At 39.0% G+C, this 17,473-nt stretch overlaps 1 protein-coding gene across 2 annotated transcripts in view; it reads right to left on the bottom strand.

The window, feature by feature from the left end:
- SLC7A2 (solute carrier family 7 member 2) overlaps positions 1–17,473 on the bottom strand; it is a 53,393-nt gene that overhangs the window by 19,368 nt on the left and 16,552 nt on the right. The window contains exon 1 of one of the 2 annotated variants that reach the window (XM_054164490.1): positions 2,838–2,964. The exons of the other annotated variant lie outside the window; for it this stretch is intronic. The gene's annotated coding sequence lies outside the window, so the exon portion shown is untranslated. Of the gene's footprint in view, positions 1–2,837; positions 2,965–17,473 lie in introns of those variants that run through there. 2 annotated transcript variants of the gene reach the window in all.

Raw genomic sequence — 17,473 nt, 5'->3', positions numbered from 1 at the left:
GTGTCTCACGCTCAAATCCTAACCCACAGAAGCAGTGACAGTTACAGCTAGCTGTGCCATTTGGTGGCAGCATTGTCGAAGATAAACTTACACTGATCGCAACCACACGCTTAAAAAGGCTCTTAATTCCTGAGCTGGCAAAATGGGCAAATCTCACCATTTCCTTTCATTTTCCTTTCATTTTTAGGACAAAAAGGAACAGGAAATACAGTAAGTGAACATGAAAAGAACACAATCTCTTCTACTTTTTGACCATCAGGTCTCAGCATTTTCTTAATTGCTTTTTATTTCCTCCTTTATCCACTGCAGTCCAAGCTTGCCTTGTCCTGGTAGACTGTTGCTTCATCTTTGTCTGTGTTGCCATGACCTCCACCAGTACTGTCCCAGGCTCCTGCTAACATCCTGCACAGACTATGAGTTCCAGCTCTGATCTGAGCCTTCCTGGGGAGGCACACGTGACAGCTTGGGAAGTAAGGTTTTTCATAACTTATTGGGTAATCAATCAAGAAGGAATTGAGCACTCAATGCTCCGCTGCTGACCAAGGTCACAGTGCTTCTGAGGCATCTCTGAGGCACTTGTCCTGTGTTTCTTAGGGCAGTCTTGGATAGCTGCTTGCATTTGAACAGCTCTAGGCATGTAGCCTGAAAGTGTGATCAGTCAGTCAGAGTGGACAGTTTTCATACAGTTTAAACAGAGTAAACATTGACTGCTGAGCTCATATGGTGTTTAAGCACAGGGAAACAGTGGTAAGAGACTAAAAATTAATATGCCCTTGTACTCACGAAGTGTGCTGTTGTTTCTAATTGAGGTGAGGTGCAGACTCAACTTATTGCTCCTCCCATGCATTCAAACCACTTCGGTGAAGTCTACTTTACAGAAACTTATCACAAGCAAACACCTGTGTGAAGCCTGTTTGTAACCTTGCCATGTTCCTTCCACTGTGTACAACTGAGGTGGCAAGTCTGGATCAGAAGCACTGGATCACTGCAGTTTCTGAGGTCTGTTTGGAACTGTGTTTCCCTTTAGCTACAGATTACTCTATTAACACGGAATATCTTCAACACACCTCCGGAAAAGGGAGGCCTGAGTTCAACTGCCTTATAATTTCAGGACCAATGTTAAGCCTGCATTCAAGCCCCCTCCTCCTTTAAACGCATTCCTAGAAAGAATTGCAATGCTGTCCACATTGTGGTTTACAGTTTTACCCTTTCAACAGCATGCAACAGAGACAGACAGGAGAGGAGGACTTCAGACAGGAAAGGATTAGACAAATCTATCTAACATGGAGGGGAGGGGGAAATCCCCAAAACTTCTTCATGTCTAACAGACATTCATGGTGTCAGTATACCTGCATAAGCACAGATAGTTCTCCAGTCCCTTTTGTTCTTCATAGTCTTAGGGGTTTTTTTCATCTTTTTTTTTTTTTTATCAGCAGCTACTGCTCCTGATAGACCCTTCTTAATTTCAGTCTTTCCTTGCCTATTGTAAACCAGATCATTTACTGCTTGATCACCACACATCTGCATCCTAACCCAAGTAGTTGAGTTCAGCCTTACAATTCATACTAACTCATCCATTCAGATGGATGATTAGGAACATTTAATGGACACCTATTATTAGCCCTCTTCTAGCAGAAAAAGTTAGGTGTCATAAAACTTACAACTACAAATGCAATGCAAGAGAAAAGTCTCCACCTGCAAAGCTTGTATTCCTCTTTAAAACTGCTCGGACTGCTTCTCAACCATGTAAAATCTACCATTTTTTTCCAAAGTATTTTCCATGTAAAAATAACCTAACAACTTCCTGATCCAAAAGAAAACACAATCAAAAGGTGGATATTGGAGAAAATAAAGTAGCTTATATCACATTATCACAACACTCTTTCATTAAAATAGCATTTTAACTTAATTATATAAAATAAGTGGCCTAAGCACCTTTATAAAGCAATATAAAACCTCTGAAAGTTTTAATACTGCCATTGAGATGTATGTTTAAAGATTCCTGAAGTAACTGAGATATTACATACTGTTGAGATATTACAATATACTATAAATTTTAGTTGTAGCAGTTTAACATTTCAAACAGCATACCACTTAATGAGAAAATACTCCAATGAAGTTTGTAACATATCAAAAATGGGAAAATGTAAGTATATACTGATTATATACAGATTAATTAACTATCTTCTTTCAACCTCATTTTCCTGAAAAAAAAAAAAAAAGTAAGTTTATATTTTCCATCTGTAGAATTTATGGGGAAAATAAAAAACCATTTGTTCTCTCTCAAGTACCTTTAGCCTTATTCAAAACTGCAATATTGCACTGATAGATCTAGTGCAATAATACATTAAATTAAAGCAAAACTAGGTATATGTTTAGTCTATGATTTGTGCATATGTGTACCTACATACACAGACAACAGACAATTTTACTGCAAGTCTCCTAAATGTTTTCATGCCCAAGGCTCACAAAACTCTTCATGCCTTGGAATACTTGAAGTAGTGTATTTAAATAATACTTAAAGTCCTAAAATTGGAAAGCGACACCTGTAACGGAAGTCTAGTATGTAGGAAACTTAAAAGGAAAGCTCTATCATCCAAAAGCAGAAACAACTTCCCATCAGACCGGGAAAGAAAACATAAACCTGCATTTTCTATATATTAACACTATAATTTTCACTTTGCCAGAGACACAATAATGCTGTAATATAAACTAAATATAATCCTGTGTACCACAGCTCTTGCTACTCAAAAAGCACATATGTTAAAGGCAAAGTTTCCATGATAAACTACATTGCTTTCAAGTTACTTCTTTCAGCAGTAAATTTCATTACAAACCTGATTCAGAGCAACTTCCGCTGGACAAATTCCTGCTCCTCTTATCCAGTCCCAAAACTCTGCTCTCTTAAATAGAAGAGTACTGACTGAAAGTGATTTTATTAAAATATTTGCTTTCAAAGCCAGCTGTAGGTGGTGTGCGAGTAAGTGGTTGGTCCTGAGGGGTGGAGGCTAGGCAGCCTGGGTGATTGGAGGACTGAGAGCTGGCCAGCTATTTGCCCAGCGACGGCAGAGAGGGAGACAAAGTCATGCTGCTGCTGCTGCTGCTGCTGCTGCTGCTGCTGCTGCTGCTGCTGCTGCTGCTGCTGCTGCTGCTGCTGCTGCTGCTGCTGTAATGATAAATCATATCCACCTCTCTTCACAACACAAAATCCAACTGGAATGCCATTTTCTACATTTAAACACACCTCTGGGCTTGCATACAAGATGCACACTGTAGTTAGGGTACCCACCACATGCCCCCCCAGCAACTCCTTTTACACATCCTGAAGGAAAAGCAAAATTAGGGATGTCAAACAAAAACAAAGACTTCCCACTGCCCTTGTAAAAAGTAAGCTTATTCTGAAGCATATTGAAGGATACTTTGCAATGCTTTGAGACCTGAATGCAATAGCATAGCATGAAAACTGCTTTTGCTGGTACAGTTTTAGAAGAGTAAAAGTGATCTGAAAAATTGCTGTAGCCAGAAAAAAAGCACAGAAGACAGTATATTTACAGCCTAGCCAGGAGCCATTCTGTTGAACTGGGGCAGATGCGCCATATATCTTGCTCTCCTTTATACAACTTGAAATGTAAAAATGATCAAGACTGGAATTGGAACAATCCAAATATTCCTGTGACACAACCAATAAATAATCCTCATTATAAAAACAAATAAAAAAGCAGCTTCCAGAATAAACCAAACCCTAATGGAAAATACACAGCTGTATCTTTATTAACTACAATGTCAGACAACCCCACCTCAAACATGCAGTAGCATTTCTAGTCAGCATTCTTCAAGACATATTGTTCCTCTTAGAACACTTGTGTTTCAATATCTCTTTCTTAGTTCAGAGAACATTGAAACCGTGAGTCTTCCATTTAAAAGCTCTACACTTCTCATTATTAAAGAGTCATGTACTGTGGCAGCCCCCTGCAAATTGCTCTTAGCTTTTAGTTTTCCTTGAGTATAGTCTGCCAATGCTACAGGAGGAAACAAGGGTCATTTTGCTTCCCCCGTGAAAAGTCCTGCTTTCTATGGCCACATGTAAGTGATGACAACAACCTTTCCTCATCTCTCCCAGATCCAAGAACAAATACCTCCACGAAGAGTGTGCTCCATGGGGGTGGGCTACATTTCAAGACCAGGAGTCCAGATGTAATTTCTTACATTATCCCAAGCTCTTCTTTTCTTAAAGTGCAAAAAGGTGTGAGAAAAGGTTGTTTTCATTGACGCTTTAATGATAACAATACTCATTCTTCCCCTTGTGCTGACCTCATCTGCATAAATGCAAACTTTATTGAAGTTAATACCCAGTCAGAAGACAGAAACAAGAAGTTATGCTAGACATGCAAGCTGCTAAACAGGTTAGGTTTCTTGTATGGAAATTAGTTTTTAAGGAGCTTCATTCTAATCCTTGATAATATCTAGGCATTGTTCCCCCAAACCACTACTTTCTAACCTGTCCATGGATGAATTGAGAATTACTCATGTGGATTTTAGTTAACATCCTCAAGACCAGTTCTGAACCATTTCTAACCATGTAGGAATTGTTTCTAACACATAACTTAAGTGATTTATTGCTTAACTGTGGAAAGCATCCCTCCCACTTTAAAAAAAATAATCATTTACAAGCTGTAATTGCTTCATAGTGTGTTGAATACAAGGACTCCATTTCTACTTGGCTTCTGAAAGTTACCCTTCCTTCACCACAGTATGAGGACAGGATACCCCTGCAGAAAAGCTGACTGTGAGGCTAGCCTGGCATTGGTGCTCTGCTTCAACTGCTTTCTGGTAGATTCTTGCCATATTAATGATGATGCACTCTATTGGGTAGTGGTAGTTTCAGGCTATCTTAAACAGAAAGTGGTAAAATGTAAATAAATCACTATAGTGTGTAAAAACAAAAATAATGATAGTTCTAAACAATCTCATTGGAGAGGTAACAAACATAAGCTAGTAATGAAAACAATCTTTCTCTCTTTTTGCTTCTTTGCTCTGGGAGAGACTAACTCGCTTCTGCTTGACCTTGGCTGCACTGCTTTGTTGTGACTGGTATGAACAACAACTTCTCTGCCCTTTTCTCTTGTCCCTTTTTGTGTACAGAGGGGTAAGGAAGGGGAGCAGGGGAGGGAGAAGCTGTTGCAGCTCCCCTGGTCTTTGGCCAGGGGGGTTCTTGTGCTCTTTATTAATTGTAAATACCTGTAAATACTGTATATTTTGTACATATTCATTGCATTCCATTGTAGATTGTAGTTTTGCTTGTAACTATAGCTTCATTTGCTTCCAACTGAGCTGGTCTTGCAAAATTTAATGTTGGGGGGAATTTTCAACCCATCACAAGGATTGATCTAAGAATTTATGTCACTCATGGGGCTGGAAGCACTGTCTAAAAAACCCACTCCAAAACCAACAAACTGAAAAGCAAAAAAAAAAAAAAAAAAAAAAGAACAAACCCAAATACTACTGTCAAGTACTTCCTAAGTTTATCCATGGAACTGAAGAGTATTCAAACCATATAGACATGGTGATAGCAGAGCACAGGCTCATATTTAAACAAGGCAATTGGAATTCCACATTTCCATGAAAACAGAACAAGCTTAAGAAATCAGTTTTACTTTCAGATTTGCACTCCTGTAAACATATTAATTCCTTGCAATCATAGTTATTCCTATACAATCTTTAAAATACCTATTAAATATTCCATCTATATTTTATATACCTGCATTGTTTGCATTTGTATGTACACACATTTCAACACCTTTAGCACTGTGCAGAATTAACACAGAAGCCATCCAGGACACAGAGCAAGGCAAACAATTCTTGGTACTAAATACACAAACCTGGTTAACTGAATCCAACAGCAAAATTCCAAATTAGATCATTGGGGTCAGGACTGACTTTGAATTAGGAAACAGGAAGAAGTAGACATTAATGACAGAATGGACTAACCTTTCCCCTCCCAACAATACACAACTGCCACACCACAGTATTTTAAGGGTGCCACATTTTTCTTCTGGATCTTTACTCAGTACCTATTGCAGCCTCTAGCATTATTTCAGCTTCATTCACTGGACACTTCAGAAGAAAAAAAAAAAACCCAAAACTCTTATTATTTCACAACAGAGCACCATCACTACATCTTACAGGGAATTACTCCCCAAACAGAACAGAAATAGAAACATGAAAGTTATTTCTGTAGTTTGTCTGCAAGTGCCATAACATATAACATATATCACAATCACCACTACTTCATCTAATATCCAGCATAAAAGAATCCACTGAGTGTACCATAAGGTTTCTAGAGTTTGCAAAAGTCTAATTCCAATACATCTTACTGAAAAATGTAAAATGAGCAATTCATCCATGTAACTACAGCATCTCCAAAACCTTCCTTGGTACCATTTCTAATTCTGAGGCATCAGCTTCTCTGGGATTGCCTCTTCAGAAGTGGATTTTCCTTTTACGGAAAATGCCAGAAATAAGATTACAGTAAGCCAGATTTAGTATTAACCAGATCCCTCTTTGCTTTCTGCCTCTCTTCATTTTCATTCTCAACCTTATTATAGTACAGGTTTGTTGCAGACACTAAAACTTCAAATACTTCAAGGCTTAAATAAATCAGTTCCAAATTTCATCCTCATTCTTTAACTTACCAGTAGAAACTCTCCTGACATCCACAGAGCAAGGAAGTCACTGGCAAGCACACCTGGCTCCTTCAGAGCTACCACCTGGCTGTGATAACAATTCGTCCCCAGTAACATTGGTAAATTTATGGATCATTACAAAGACTGATAGGAGGTGTGCTAGAGTCATCTGGCTTTCTAAAACTTAATCCTGGGAACAGGAGCACAGAGCAACTACATTGTTAAAGGCACTCAAACACAGAACCATCCCTGGCACTCAGCCAAGAGGCAGGGAGTACACTGACTAGGGAAATAAAATAGCCTGCATCCATCCAGCCTTGATCTAAAGCACTGGGGGCTAAATCAGTATGACCCCGCTACACAGTGTTTGGTTCAGAGGCGCTTTTGACACTCTGAGTTTTGTGTGTGTTTTCAGTCATGCATATTTGAAACTACAAGACCATGTTGCTGACCAGTGGAGTGACTATTTTGTAGATTTAGCTGCAAGGTGCATTTGTGTGCCTCAAGGGGTGTGACAGCAACATTGAAGAGATGTTCATGAAGGTACAGGGACTGGTGGGGTACCAGTGAAGGTTGCCACACCTGAGCCACTTAGGACAAGACTGAGTGCTGTCTGGAGGTAGCTCCATAAAATAGCATACCCATCTTCTTTCAGAGGAAATGATTTCTTTCCAGAAAAAACCTGTGGTACTTCCACATGGTGTAGGATGCTTTGGCTCCCAGTTTGATTCCAGTTACAACTTCAACTCTCTTGACCAACAACAATACTTTATAGCTTAGGTTCTGGATTTGGAGACTTCTTTCCTGCTCCTTAGCAACTATATCACATTTGGATTAAACAGAAGTGCCTCATGCAACAGTTCTCTGCATACCCCAAGGACTATCACAATGCATTCTTTCAAAATTTTCTTCTTGACATAAAATAGTAGATCATGTCAGAGGGAATTAACTGGAAAACCATTTTTTCCCCCTACATAAAGGAAAACCCTTCTTTTAAGACTTTCTCTTACAGTGTCAAAAGTGTGTGAACATCTTTTCATATAGTTATGCAGAAACTCATGCTCAGGGAATTTTAAATTAAAAAAAACCTCAACAACTGGACAAATCATAGAATCATAGAATCATAGAACCATAGAATGGTCTGGGTTGGAAGAGACCTCCAAAGGCCACCTAGTCCAGCTCCCTCTGCGGGAAGCAGAGGCATCCTCAACTAGGTCAGTTTGCCCAGAGCCCTGTTGATCCTCACCTTGAATATCTCCAGGGATGGGTCCCCGAGCAACTTGTTCCTGTGTTCCACTACCCTCATGGTAAAGTACCTGTTCCTAACATCCAATTTAAATCTACTCTTCTCTAGTTTGAAGCCATTGCCCCTCATCCTGTCACTGCAGGCCTTTGTAAACAGTTACTCTCCATCCTTCTTGTAGGCCCCTTTAAGCTACTGGAAGGCCACTATTAGGTCTCCCCAGAGCCTTCTCTTCTCCAGGCTGAACAACCCCAGCTCCCTCAGCCTGTCCTTATAGCAGAGGTGTTCCAATCCCCTGATCATTTTCATGGCCCTCCTCCAGACCTGCTCTAACAGCTCTGTGTCCTTCCTATATTGAGGGCTCCAGACCTAGACGCAAGACTCCAGGTAAGGTTCATTTGTGACACCTGCTCAGACTGAAAGTACGTACTGCGGAAGTCTGAATGACAAACTGATTAAAAGCTGCTCTGCTGTTGTCTCTGACTTGTCTCACAGATGCAGGACAAGAGGCTGTGGAGTTTTCCATAACTAGATGTACCTTTATGAAAGCATATCCACGTGGCTGCCCATGTACTTCACAGAAGTTAAAAATGAACAAAAGTGCGTGCAGGTCTGGGGCCCCAGTGAACCATTGCAATCCCTCAATGGTGCGCTGCACAGCACATGCTACTTTGCCCTGAAACTCAGGACTTTGCAGCTGACTGTAACAAACAACTTTTGACAGGCTCAAAAAGAAAAAAGAAAAAAAAATCACAACATGGTTTTACAGTTTGTGCAGCTCTGCTGGGGCTTGAGAAGGCGTAATAGTATTCATAAAAGGATTCATCAAATGCCAGCAACAATCTTATCTATGTCAAGATAAAGTAATTAGCATTTTAGTGGTTCTGAGAATAAATGTCCAGGTTGCCACAAAAAAAAGTAAAAGTAGTGCAATCTGTGTGCTAATCTACATAAAATGACCATTAACGTGTAAGACAGAGAAAGAATCTTTATAGAGCTCAACAGTAATGTAGGCTATTGATATAATGCTATGAGAGGATAATTCCCAAGGACTAAAGACTAAGGAAGTCTGAGGACTTCCTATTTATAAAAATATTAATATAGTTTGCTTCTCATGGTGTGAGCAGATTACTGAAACTAGTTCCTACAGAATATTGTATTGATTAAATTAAAATTATCACTTACCAATTATCTCCATTATTTCCTAATAATTTTCTTGAATTTTGTACTTGGAAAGATAAAATACCTCACATCCTGACCTTCTGTAAGAGATATGTAATGCATCCTGTTAAAAATAATCATATACTATCAGACTAATAGGCACAAAGAATAAACCTGCAAACCTGCATTTCACAGGTAACAAGAAGGCCTGGTTGCACAGCTTCCTACTAGTTATCTTGACCCAAGAATGAATTGTTGAACGTAATATTAAGCATATCCTGAACAGCTACAAGCTATCATTTGTTGCATTCCAAATATTCCCATGGGTCTAAAAAAAATACTTGAAGCAATGACTCACAGTGCTGTCCCTAAGTCTCAGATCAGTTTTGATGAAGACTTGGAGAAGGCAAGTAACTATTTAAAGCCGTACTCTCTAGAGAAAAAAACACACACATACTTTTTTGACCCAAATCCACACCTTGAATACAGAATAAATCAGAAATTTAGATAGAAAAGTTAGTAAAGTACACAAGAAATACCCAAGAAAATCGAAGTTAAAACTAACACTTAATCTGTAAATGAAAATATAGTGCAATGCCACATCTTGCCAAGACTGACATGAAGCAGTCTCGCATCTCCCCAGAGACCTGGGAAAGGAGCATCAGATGTGGCTCCATACTGCAGCTTGGGAAGGAGCAAGAGGAAGGCACCACAGGTCAGTCAGTGTGTGAGGACACTTCATCAGAGGCATGAAGTTACAAACATTTCAATGGGAGCAAGTAGACAGAAACCAAATTATTAAACATTGTGATTTATTGGAGATGTAAGCTATGGGACAACATCATACTCTGCTTTTCCATGAGGCTGATGGAACTCACATCCCAAACTGAAGCAAACTTTAAAAGTATTCCATTTCTGACAGCAGTTTATGTCTGAGTCAAATGTACGGTAACATACTATCAACTATATACATTTTCTTCTAATTACAACTTAGGCAGGTAACTAGGCACGCTTCATACTAGTTATCCTAGCCTGTGCAAATGCAACTGATATGTTAACGCCTCAAAAGTTTAAAAAAATAGAACTTGCCAAGCTTTTTAGAGGGACCTGAATTATTTATTATTAAAAGTTGTATCATTATTTACAAAGATAATATTTTTAGTTCTTTCCAATATGCTTCCTTTATATTTGTGAGGGGAGGGTTGATTTCTTTTTTGTGTTTCTGCATACTGGAAAGGCTACAAGTGGGGAGGTTTCCTGTGACAGAAAAAAAAAAAAAAATAAAAAAGGGAAATCTTTCCAGCTATCATCTGTAACAAACATTCGGTTTTCCTAAAATAAGCTGCTCCAGAAAATTTCTATTAACTCCATTTCTACTTCATTGCTGAGGTATGTCATTTACAATTATTTTCCATGCCGGAAAATGCCTGCAAAAGTGATATGAAGGTTGCTGTTTTTATCTACTCCTTTTAAAGCTGTTTTTAATGAGTAACAGGGCTTTACCTCTCACCCCATGGTTACTAAGTTTCCATGACAGCCTCTCGTGTAAGACAAAAGCAAAAGCCTCTTACAAGCTGACATCAGTTCAATTCCATCTACTCTGTCTTCTTTAAAACCAGACAAAATAAAATAGTAATAATTAAAAAATAATTAAAAAAACCCAAACCCTGACACACTATTTACTGTCATGAAAAAAAAAATTAATTCTGTGATAACAGGAAGATATAACCAATAACTTCATGATCAAAATTAAACCTCAACCCTTTCCCTGCTAAAAATTGTATCGATTCGGAGATAAGCTGATGATTCTCTACAAGGGAGATCCTAGGTTCCCTAGCCACTGATCTTAAAGTAGAAAGCATAAGAGACCTTTAACATGCCTGAACTCCTGAGGTGGCTCCCACAATTTCTATGAAGTCTATGTATTTTTTTTAACAGCTTTGATGGAGTGGTCCTGTGTGCTTCCACAAAGGCAAAGCTCGGCAGCCCCAATTTCATGGTGAAGAACAGAAATTAAGCAAAGAACTAATGATTTGCTTCATTTCTCTCCTCCTTTCCCAGCTTCAGCTGGCTGTTTTGATAGCTGAAGTGGTGGTTCAGTCCCATCCCTAGGACCCACCACCTCTCAGTGTGTTTGACCATTGTACCATACACTAATGGGCTCCAGTGGGTCTTCACAGTATCACAGTATCACTAAGGTTGGAAGAGATCTCAAAGATCATCGAGTCCAACCTGTCACCACAGACCTCATGACTAGACCATGGCACCAAGTGCCACGTCCAATCCCCTCTTGAACACCTCCAGGGATGGTGACTCCACCACCTCCCTGGGCAGCCCATTCCAATGACGAACGACTCGCTCAGTGAAGAACTTTCTCCTCACCTCGAGCCTAAACTTCCCCTGGCACAGCTTGAGACTGTGTCCCCTTGTTCTGGTGCTGGTTGCCTGGGAGTCTTCTTACGTACAAAACCAATGCAAATAATTTTCAGTGTAGATTAACTGAACACTGTTTAAAATAACTCAATTCTATATTAAAAAAAAATATTTTCCCCTTTTTCTGTGGGGACCAAGGAAGGAAGAACAAAGTGGAGAAGAAAGGATAAATGTATCTAAGACTAGAGGAAATCATGGATGCCACTTTGCTTACAAAAGTGTGGTGGAGTAAGAGAAGGGAAGGATTTCCTACTACACATCTTATTTGTTTTGATATGACTTCTTCTGGCACATGGAAAAGATAGCATCCTAAAGAGATTACAAAAAACCACAACTAGCTCACCTACTCAAGGTATTGCAACCTTTTCAGAATAGAGCCTCTAAAATTAAGCACACATTAACTGCTAGTTATAACAGTTTTTTAAAGCCAAGTTTGTTTTCTCTTAGAGAAACCCAAGAATTAGCTTAATCTTATTTATATTCCATATTTAATTTATCTTAAGTCAAAGGTGGTAAGAACTAATTAAAGATATTCTTAGCAACCAAATATTGCTCTGAAACAATGGTGAAGTATTTTAAGTAGGATCCATCACAGGCCTTTGAATATTAAATCAGAAGTATTTTGTTTCCATTCTGTGAGAAACTGGAACTGTGACGTGCCCATCACTACTGGCAGTCATCACTCACACCAGACAGAGCCAGTGTGCTACGTGCACTGCTGCAATTTATTTTAAGCTTATATATCAGAACAATACAAAACAACATCAACAGGAACAGTTAGTTCACATGATATAAATAAGCTCCATTTATAAGGCTTGATTCCAGAAGTATTAAACATTCTGTTTTCTGAAGTTAGTAGTGTTAAGACCACCCTGCATTCCTTGGAGGTACTTTCTGCTCCCTGCAAAACTGAACACCACTTCCTTCACATTTGAAATCCTCAAAATAATGTTACTTCAAAGTCCCTGTAGTAACCCTGCTGCAGAGCATTACCCTTTGACATTAAATGCAGACACTCCAGCCAGATATTCTGAATATATGCTGTCCATGTCCAGATCACATAAATCCTAACAACTAACCTTATTTATAACTGTGGCAATGAATGCCAGAGTTTCCTTTCCATTCTTGACTTTAAATAGCACCACTATGCCTAATGCATCATGAACAGAGCTTGAAGATCAGTATAACCTTCAATCAAGGGATTTTCTGAAGAGGTTTCCAAATTTCTCAGGATTTTTTAAGCAAGCAAATAAACAGCTTGACCACATGTAGCATCTGATGGCTAAACTATGACCATGAGATCAAAACACAGCAAAAAACAACACTGACCTTGCTAGTCACACATCAGGATTTCCAAGTAGCTAAGCAAGAACTATGGGAAGTAACCCTGTGGTAGCCTAACCATGAACTGAGGCTTTCTAGAGAACTTACACCTGCACAGACTGAAGTGCTGCATTTTGTCACATAATAGAGCACTGTGGACTACTACACTTCGTTCAGCAAATTCTGAAGAAAAATCTTTTGTGAACTTCCCTTAAGAAAGAAGTATTCTTTTACATCTTAATCCAGTGGCAGCTATACATGACAGTTGCATAACCATGAAGACTGCTGCTTCACTGATCTAGGCAGATCTGACTTAATGCACAAAACTTGAAGCATTGGCAAGCCTGCCTGAAGAAACCAGATCCTCTCGGTGTATGTCCAGAACAAGCTTAGCAATAGCAGGAGATCATTTCAGTAGAGAATAAAAAACATGTAAGACAGCACAAGCATATGCTCATAAATATTCTGGAAACAATAAATTATATGGCACAACACAAACATCCCAGACAAGGCGCAACTAGTGTGAGTGCACACTTGAAACTTTATCTTCAATATGAATTGTCTGGAAGGTATTGGAAAAGCTGGCAGCTTAGCAGTTCCCTAGCTTTTCCAGGAGACTGTTTTGCTCATAAAAATAAAAGTCACTTGAGCATTAAATTGCATATATAGTACCTATGAAGCTATTTCACTGACTACCAAATGGCATGGGAACAAACCACGTAACAATTGCTTGCAGTAAAATCCCTGAATTCCCGGCCAATGCACTAGTAAAAATAAATTACTCACAAATACATGATCCAAACTATCCTGAAAATATGGCAAATGGAAAGTGATTGGCACAGACCATCACTTTGCCCACACAGACATCAAGTGAAATACAGCTTTCCAGTTTCACTCTGTTGCGGCAACAGAAAGCCCTACAAATGTGTAACTCCTTATTCTATCTTCAGTGAACACAGAGCATCTCATAAATATTTTATAGCACCTCCTCTCCTCGGTCACTGTCTTCCCTTGTCACATACAATGATCTTGAATGGCACAACCAAATTCTGAATGAGAAGGTCATAGGGTGTCAGACAGGTATTTATGAATTCCCTCAAACATCTTGTACGTGTCATGCATTGAACATTAGCAACACAGAACATGAAGAACATTTAGTTACCAAATTATCTCATATTTGTCCTTTAACTGCATAGTCACTGCTTTCTTCTTTTTATCATCCACTTAAGTGAAACAAAATAATCCTCCCCTACTTGTTCCTAAATCAACTTTTTCTAAATCTATACAAAAATTAGCCTTATTTTCACCTTCTTGGAGTAAATTGCAGGGAAAATCCCATGAAACATCGTATCCTGATACAGCCAATTCTATTTTAAAAAGTCCCACCTCAAATGTACAAGCCAGGCTTCTGAAAGTCTAGGATATCTCTTTGTTGGTACCTAGTCTAGTCTATGTGCTGTGGCACCTAACCCAACTAGATATCACCAAAGAGATATCCTTGCACATATTGGGTGGGTGGCTAGGTTTGTACATGTGTGTGAGTGCACAATACAGTATTTCATGGATTTCTTCTCAGTGCTTACTATGCAAAAGGACAGTTCTGGGTGGACCAGACATCCTTGTTGTGGCTGGATCACAATTTTGGAATAAAACTGTGCTACTCCCTCACTCTGAGCTCTGGAGGCAATGGAAGCTACTTGAGTTCCAGCTGAGGCAGGATTTGGCAACAAACCATTCCTTACTTGCCCGAGGAGAAAAAGATGGCCAGGACAGATTCACTGTCTCAAGGGCCAAACCAAGAAAACAGGTTGCTACCTGAAATACAATGATCTAGGGTAACCTCATGGGAAATTGCAGCCAGGGAAGACATCTCATTTTACCAGCTTCTGACATCTGATACCTTCTTGTTTAAGAGAGTAACTGGCATATGCACAACCCCTTTTAGATGAAATATTGAACACCAAATTACTTCTTATTCCCTTACTAGTACTAGATGGAATATTTCACCAACTTACTGATTTTCTTTTAATCTGATGAATATATTAGTACCATTTGTTAATGAGGTGTATTTCCATAATGCAATAATTTTTTTGTCTCAAAGAGCAATTACACATTCCTCACATAAGCACTATTAAAATATGAAGCTTTAACTCTTATATACTACCAACAGATACTCACAGAAAGAATTTTGTAATATAGAATTAAAGAGTGTAAAATACTGCATGTATAATCTAAACAAATTGTTAGCTAGTTTAAGTGATAATCAATTTGTCTGTAAGTATACCTTGGCTAAGATCTTATTTTACCTATGCATTGCTTTACTGGCTGCCAGAAAATGATGCTTCAGCATACAGTTGTCAAACTACTGCTCCTTTATTTCTGTCCCTAGAAATGCAGTCAGCAATGCACAAACAATTCTCATGCAAAATTCCAGTTTCCAGCAGCTGAAAAGGATAAAACATAGCCAAATGTTCTCTGTCTTCAAACTCCCCTAACTTTCACTCACTTCCTTTTATTGTTATATACTTAATATTTTATACATGTATTTTATACATACATATTTTATACATACTAAGTTCAGATTTCCATTCTTTTCTACCTTAATTATTATATGCAAAGAACAGTCTCATCTTAAAATCTTGTATGGACTCAAATTGCCTGGGTATCCTTTTATCCAAATGTTGTCCCCTTTAACTATACCCTCTCATGAAATTGGCTTGAGAGCAGCCCTGAACAAAAGGACTTGGGGGTGCTGGTAGATGAGAAGCTCAACATGAGCAACCAGTGTGCACTTGCAGCCCAGAAAGCCAATCACATCCTGGGTTACATCAAGAGCACAGCCAGCAGGTTGAGGGAGGTGATTCTCCCACTCTACTCCGGTCTGGTGAGACCCCACCTGGAGTACTGCATCCAGTTCTGAAGCCCCTATTACAAGGAGGATATGGGCGTGCTGGAATGTGTCTGGAGAAAGGCCATGAGGATGATCAGAGGGCTGGAGCTCCTCTCCTATGAAGACAGATTGAGAGAGTTGGGGCTGTTCAGTCTGGAGAAGAGAAGGCTTCAAGGCAATCTTATTGTGGTCTTCCAGTATCTGAAAGAGGCCTGCAAAAAAACTGGTGAGGGACTTTTTAGGGTGTCAGGAAGAGATAGGACTAGGAGGAATAGAACAAAAATAGAAATGGGTAGATTCAGGTTGGATTTTAGGAAGAAATTCTTCCCCATGAGGGTGGTGAGACACTGGAACAGAGGTGGTGGAAGCCTCAAACCTGAAGGTTTTTAAGGCCAGGCTGGATGTGGCTCTGAGCAACCTGATCTAGTGTGAGGTGTCCTTGCCCATGGCAGGGGTTTGGAACTAGATGATCCTTAAAGTCCCTTCCAACCCTAACAATTCTATGATTCTATGAAAATACAGCTCTTCTAACACTGAAATACCATGCACATCCATCTAAATGTTAAGCCTGCTTTTCAGAAGAAGTGTGCAAACAGCATCACATGCCAATAGCAACTTTCAGACACATTAGCAGGTGGTGCCAGAGTCCATCTTGTAACACAAAAATTTAACTGGATGCACTGTTAGCAATATGAGAGTCAGACAAAAAGTCACTGCAATTCTGCAATACATGATTTGTGCTAGGTACTAATTTTTTGCCAGGGACCTCATAGTTACTGACTGCTCTGTTTAACTGCAATTGTGCTGATTTTGTGATAACTCCAGAAAAGAGAGCTGTGGTGAGTGTTCTTCAAAAAGTAGGAGAGATTCCCATCTGTTTCAGCAGATACTAAAACAATCTCATGAGCTTCTTAATAAATTTGAAAATTTGCCTGAGTAAAGCAATTTTTAAACGTTAATGTTTTGCTCAGTAGATTGGAATACCAAAATCTACCACAAAACACATTATATTTAAGTGATCAATTATTAGTTTAAAAAATAAAGCTCACCTCAAAATAAATTTTAAAGACGTTTGGTGGGTGGGTGTTTTTTTTTGGTGGAGGGAGGCTCGGGGGGGGTGTTAGTTTTTGTTTGGCTCAGTTGTTTTGGGGTTTTGGTGGTGTTGGTTTTGCTGCTTTGTGACTTTTTTCTAGCCTAGAGCATTGTACTAGCTGAATGAAACCAGAGCAATTCATCAGACAGGAAACTACTGAGATACAGTAATTGCTCCACTATGAAAATGTTCTTGAAGTCTTTTTCTTTGTTCCAAAAAAATCTAACAAAATTCTAATGATCAAAACACTTAAATATATTTCATTTGCTCTGAAATTCCTCACAATCATAAAGAGATGTGAAAAAATAATAACAATTGAAAAAATCCCCAAAGCATTAGAACTGATTATCTTCAAAACTGTCCTTACAAAGAGGGGGGTTCTGAGGGTTATTACGAAACCCACCACAAACTGCAGACAACTGTGCAACAGCCAAGAACACTTCTAAAAAGATGTTTACAGCAGGCAACAGCAAATAGATGAATTGTCCACAGCAGAAAATTATGGATTTACTCTTGAAGGACATCAATGGGCTCAGCACTGGACTACAGTGTTTTGTATGAAATTGGTGATAGTTATTAAGTCAAACCATGAGAAGAGGAGAAAAATGCAATAGAGTTACTGTGCCTAGAGATCAAACAGATCAAAG

Source organism: Dryobates pubescens, chromosome 1 (genome assembly GCF_014839835.1).
Source record: "Dryobates pubescens isolate bDryPub1 chromosome 1, bDryPub1.pri, whole genome shotgun sequence".
Classification (NCBI taxonomy): Eukaryota; Metazoa; Chordata; class Aves; order Piciformes; family Picidae; genus Dryobates; species Dryobates pubescens.
The sequence above is the reverse complement of the archived record's forward strand: the minus strand, read 5'-3'. Positions and strand labels throughout refer to the sequence as shown.